The following is a 5,000-nucleotide window of genomic DNA, read 5'->3' as shown; positions in this document are numbered from 1 at the left end:
GAATTTTTTGAATTTTTTTGAATTTTTTTGAATTTTTTGAATTTTTTTTGAATTTTTGAAATTTTTTTTTTTTTTTGAATTTATTTGATTTTATAAATTTTTTGTGATTTTTTGAGATTTTTTTGAATATTTTACATGGGTGATTTTGACTTGGGGGATTTTCAGGGGGTGGTAACCCTGGGCGTGGCTAGAGCCTCAAAATGCATATTCCCCTATAGGGGGGCAAGGTTTTCAAAAATGGGTGCCCCCTCATGTACACGCGCGTGGGTGTACATGGCCCCGTCGGTGCCAGCGTGGGTGGAAAATGGCCCGAAAACAGCCCAGCGGCAAGCGGAAGCGGCTAACGTTGGGCAAAACTGACCCGAAAGCAGTATAGCTTGGAAAATTAAGCGGATGCAGCCAATTGTTGGCGAAAACTAAGCGGATACGGCCAAGTGACGGTGAAAAATGGCCCGAAAACAGTCCAGCGGCAAGCGGAAACGGCTAACGTTGGGCAAAAGTGACCCGAAAACAGTTCAGCTGGGGGAAATTATGCGGAAGCAGCCAAGCGTTGGGCAAAACCAAGCGGATACGGCCAAGAGTCGGTGGAAAATGGCCCGAAAACAGTCCAGCGGCAAGCGGAAACGGCTAACGTTGGGACAAAGTGACCCGAAAACAGTTCAGCTGGGGAAAATTAAGCGGATGCAGCCAAGCGTTGGGGAAAACTAAGCGGATCCGGCCCAGAGTCGGTGGAAATTGGCCCGAAAACAGTCCAGCGGCAAGCGGAAGCGGCTAACGTTGGGCAAAAGTGACCCGAAAACAGTTCAGCGGGGGAAAACTAAGCGGATGCGGCCACGCGTTGGGGAAAACTAAGCGGATACGGCCAAGTGTTGGGGAAAAATGGCCCGAAAACAGCCCAGCGGCAAGCGGAAGCGGCTAACGTTGGGGAAAAGTGACCCGAAAACAGTTAAGCGGGGGAAAACTAAGCGGATGCGGCCAAGTGTCGGTGGAAATTGGCCCGAAAACAGCCCAGCGGCAAGCGGAAGCGGCTAACGTTGGGCAAAAGTGACCCGAAAACAGTTCAGCGGGGGAAAACTAACCGGATGCGGCCACGCGTTGGGGAAAACTAAGCGGATACGGCCAAGAGTCGGTGGAAATTGGCCCGAAAACAGTCCAGCGGCAAGCGGAAGCGGCTAACGTTGGGCAAAACTGACCCGAAAACAGTTCAGCGGGGGAAAACTAAGCGGATGCGGCCACGCGTTGGGGAAAACTAAGCGGATGCGGCCAAGTGTCGGTGGAAATTGGCCCGAAAACAGCCCAGCGGCAAGCGGAAGCGGCTAACGTTGGGCAAAAGTGACCCGAAAACAGTTCAGCGGGGGAAAACTAAGCGGATGCGGCCACGCGTTGGGGAAAACTAAGCGGATACGGCCAAGAGTCGGTGGAAATTGGCCCGAAAACAGTCCAGCGGCAAGCGGAAGCGGCTAACGTTGGGCAAAACTGACCCGAAAACAGTTCAGCGGGGCAAATTTTTGAAATTTTTTTGAAATTTTTTTGAATTTTTGAAATTTTTGAAGTTTTTTTGGGTTTTTGGACTTTTTTTGAATTTTTGAATTTTTTGAATTTTTTTGAATTTTTTTGAATTTTTTGAATTTTTTTTGAATTTTTGAAATTTTTTTTTTTTTTTAATTTATTTGATTTTATAAATTTTTTGTGATTTTTTGAGATTTTTTTGAATATTTTACATGGGTGATTTTGACTTGGGGGATTTTCAGGGGGTGGTAACCCTGGGCGTGGCTAGAGCCTCAAAATGCATATTCCCCTATAGGGGGGCAAGGTTTTCAAAAATGGGTGCCCCCTCATGTACACGCGCGTGGGTGTACATGGCCCCGTCGGTGCCAGCGTGGGTGGAAAATGGCCCGAAAACAGCCCAGCGGCAAGCGGAAGCGGCTAACGTTGGGCAAAACTGACCCGAAAGCAGTATAGCTTGGAAAATTAAGCGGATGCAGCCAATTGTTGGCGAAAACTAAGCGGATACGGCCAATTGTCGGTGAAAAATGGCCCGAAAACAGTCCAGCGGCAAGCGGAAACGGCTAACGTTGGGCAAAAGTGACCCGAAAACAGTTCAGCTGGGGGAAATTAAGCGGAAGCAGTCAAGCGTTGGGCAAAACCAAGCGGATACGGCCAAGAGTCGGTGGAAAATGGCCCGAAAACAGTCCAGCGGCAAGCGGAAACGGCTAACGTTGGGACAAAGTGACCCGAAAACAGTTCAGCTGGGGAAAATTAAGCGGATGCAGCCAAGCGTTGGGGAAAACTAAGCGGATCCGGCCCAGAGTCGGTGGAAATTGGCCCGAAAACAGTCCAGCGGCAAGCGGAAGCGGCTAACGTTGGGCAAAAGTGACCCGAAAACAGTTCAGCGGGGGAAAACTAAGCGGATGCGGCCACGCGTTGGGGAAAACTAAGCGGATACGGCCAAGTGTTAGGGAAAAATGGCCCGAAAACAGCCCAGCGGCAAGCGGAAGCGGCTAACGTTGGGGAAAAGTGACCCGAAAACAGTTAAGCGGGGGAAAACTAAGCGGATGCGGCCAAGTGTCGGTGGAAATTGGCCCGAAAACAGCCCAGCGGCAAGCGGAAGCGGCTAACGTTGGGCAAAAGTGACCCGAAAACAGTTCAGCGGGGGAAAACTAAGTGGATTCGGCCACGCGTTGGGGAAAACTAAGCGGATACGGCCAAGAGTCGGTGGAAATTGGCCCGAAAACAGTCCAGCGGCAAGCGGAAGCGGCTAACGTTGGGCAAAACTGACCCGAAAACAGTTCAGCGGGGGAAAACTAAGCGGATGCGGCCACGCGTTGGGGAAAACTAAGCGGATGCGGCCAAGTGTCGGTGGAAATTGGCCCGAAAACAGCCCAGCGGCAAGCGGAAGCGGCTAACGTTGGGCAAAACTGACCCGAAAACAGTTCAGCGGGGGAAAACTAAGCGGATGCGGCCACGCGTTGGGGAAAACTAAGCGGATACGGCCAAGAGTCGGTGGAAATTGGCCCGAAAACAGTCCAGCGGCAAGCGGAAGCGGCTAACGTTGGGCAAAACTGACCCAAAAACAGTTCAGCGGGGGAAAACTAAGCGGATGCGGCCACGCGTTGGGGAAAACTAAGCGGATGCGGCCAAGTGTCGGTGGAAATTGGCCCGAAAACAGCCCAGCGGCAAGCGGAAGCGGCTAACGTTGGGCAAAACTGACCCGAAAACAGTTCAGCGGGGGAAAACTAAGCGGATGCGGCCACGCGTTGGGGAAAACTAAGCGGATGCGGCCAAGTGTCGGTGGAAATTGGCCCGAAAACAGCCCAGCGGCAAGCGGAAGCGGCTAACGTTGGGCAAAACTGACCCGAAAACAGTTCAGCGGGGGAAAACTAAGCGGATGCGGCCACGCGTTGGGGAAAACTAAGCGGATACGGCCAAGAGTCGGTGGAAATTGGCCCGAAAACAGCCCAGCGGCAAGCGGAAGCGGCTAACGTTGGGCAAAAGTGACCCGAAAACAGTTCAGCGGGGGAAAACTAAGCGGATGCGGCCACGCGTTGGGGAAAACTAAGCGGATACGGCCAAGGGTCGGTGAAAAAGGGCCCGAAAACAGTCCAGCGGCAAGCGGAAGCCGCTAACGTTGGGCAAAAGTGACCCGAAAACAGTCCAGCGGGGGAAAACTAAGCGGATGCGGCCAAGCGTTGGGGAAAACTAAGCGGATACGGCCAAGCGTCGGTGAAAAAGGCCCGAAAACAGTCCAGCGGCAAGCCGAAGCGGCTAACGTTGGGCAAAAATGGCCAAAAGCGATGGAGCAGGGCGGTCTGAATCTATGCATCCACATAAAATGGGGGGTAAACCTGGGGGATTTCCAGGGGGTGGTAACCCTGGGCGTGGCTGGAGACCCAAAATGCATATTCCCCTATAGGGGGGAAGGATTTTTGGAAGAGGCAGCCCCTCATGTACATGCCAAGCGGGGTGTACATGGCCCCTGTGGGTGCCTCCGTCGGTGTAAAATGGCCCGAAAAACAAGATTATGTTACCCGAAAACACGATTATGTTACCGAAAAAACACGGTTGAGCGGGGGCAGTAAGCACGGTTGAGCGGGGGCAAAAAACACGGTTGAGCGGGGGCAAAAAACACGGTGCAGCGGGGACAAAAGACACGAATATGTTACCGAAAAACACGGACCACGCGGGTTGAAATCCCCAGCCGTAGAGCCGGCGAAACACGGTGGGGCAGGGCGTCTAAGCGTGGAGGCGCCCGTAAGACCGATGCGGGTTGAAATCCCCAGCCGTAAAGCCGGCGAAAAGCGGTCGGGCAGGGTGACTCCGCGTGGAGTTTCGCCCGTAAGGCCGATGCGGGTAGCCGCGCGGGTTGAAATCCCCAGCCGTAAAGCCGGTGAAACACGGTTCATTGGGGCGCCTAAGCGTGGAGGCGCCCCGCAGAGGCCGAGCGGGTTGAAATCCCCAGCCGTAAAGCCGGCGAAACACGGTTCATTGGGGCGCCTAAGCGTGGAGGCGCCCCGCAGAGACCGAGCGGGTTGAAATCCCCAGCCGTAAAGCCGGCGAAACACGGTTGAGCGGGGCGCCTAAGCGTGGAGGCGCCCCGCAGAGACCGAGCGGGTTGAAATCCCCAGCCGTAAAGCCGGCGAAACACGTTCGGGCAGGGCGACTCCGCGTGGAGTTTCGCCCGTAAGACCGATGCGGGTAGCCGCGCGGGTTGAAATCCCCAGCCGTAAAGCCGGCGAAACACGGTTCATTGGGGCGCCTAAGCGTGGAGGCGCCCCGCAGAGACCGAGCGGGTTGAAATCCCCAGCCGTAAAGTCGGCGAAACACGTTCGGGCAGGGCGTCTAAGCGTGGAGGCGCCCGTAAGTCCGATGCGGGTAGCCGTGCGGGTTGAAATCCCCAGCCGTAAAGCCGGCGAAACACGGTTGAGCGGGGCGCCTAAGCGTGGAGGCGCCCCGCAGTGACCGAGCGGGTTGAAATCCCCAGCCGTAAAGCCGGCGAAACA

This window comes from Carex rostrata, unplaced genomic scaffold (assembly GCF_964058835.1).
Source record: "Carex rostrata unplaced genomic scaffold, lpCarRost1.2 SCAFFOLD_47, whole genome shotgun sequence".
NCBI lineage: Eukaryota > Viridiplantae > Streptophyta > Magnoliopsida > Poales > Cyperaceae > Carex > Carex rostrata.
This window is presented reverse-complemented; position numbering follows the sequence as displayed.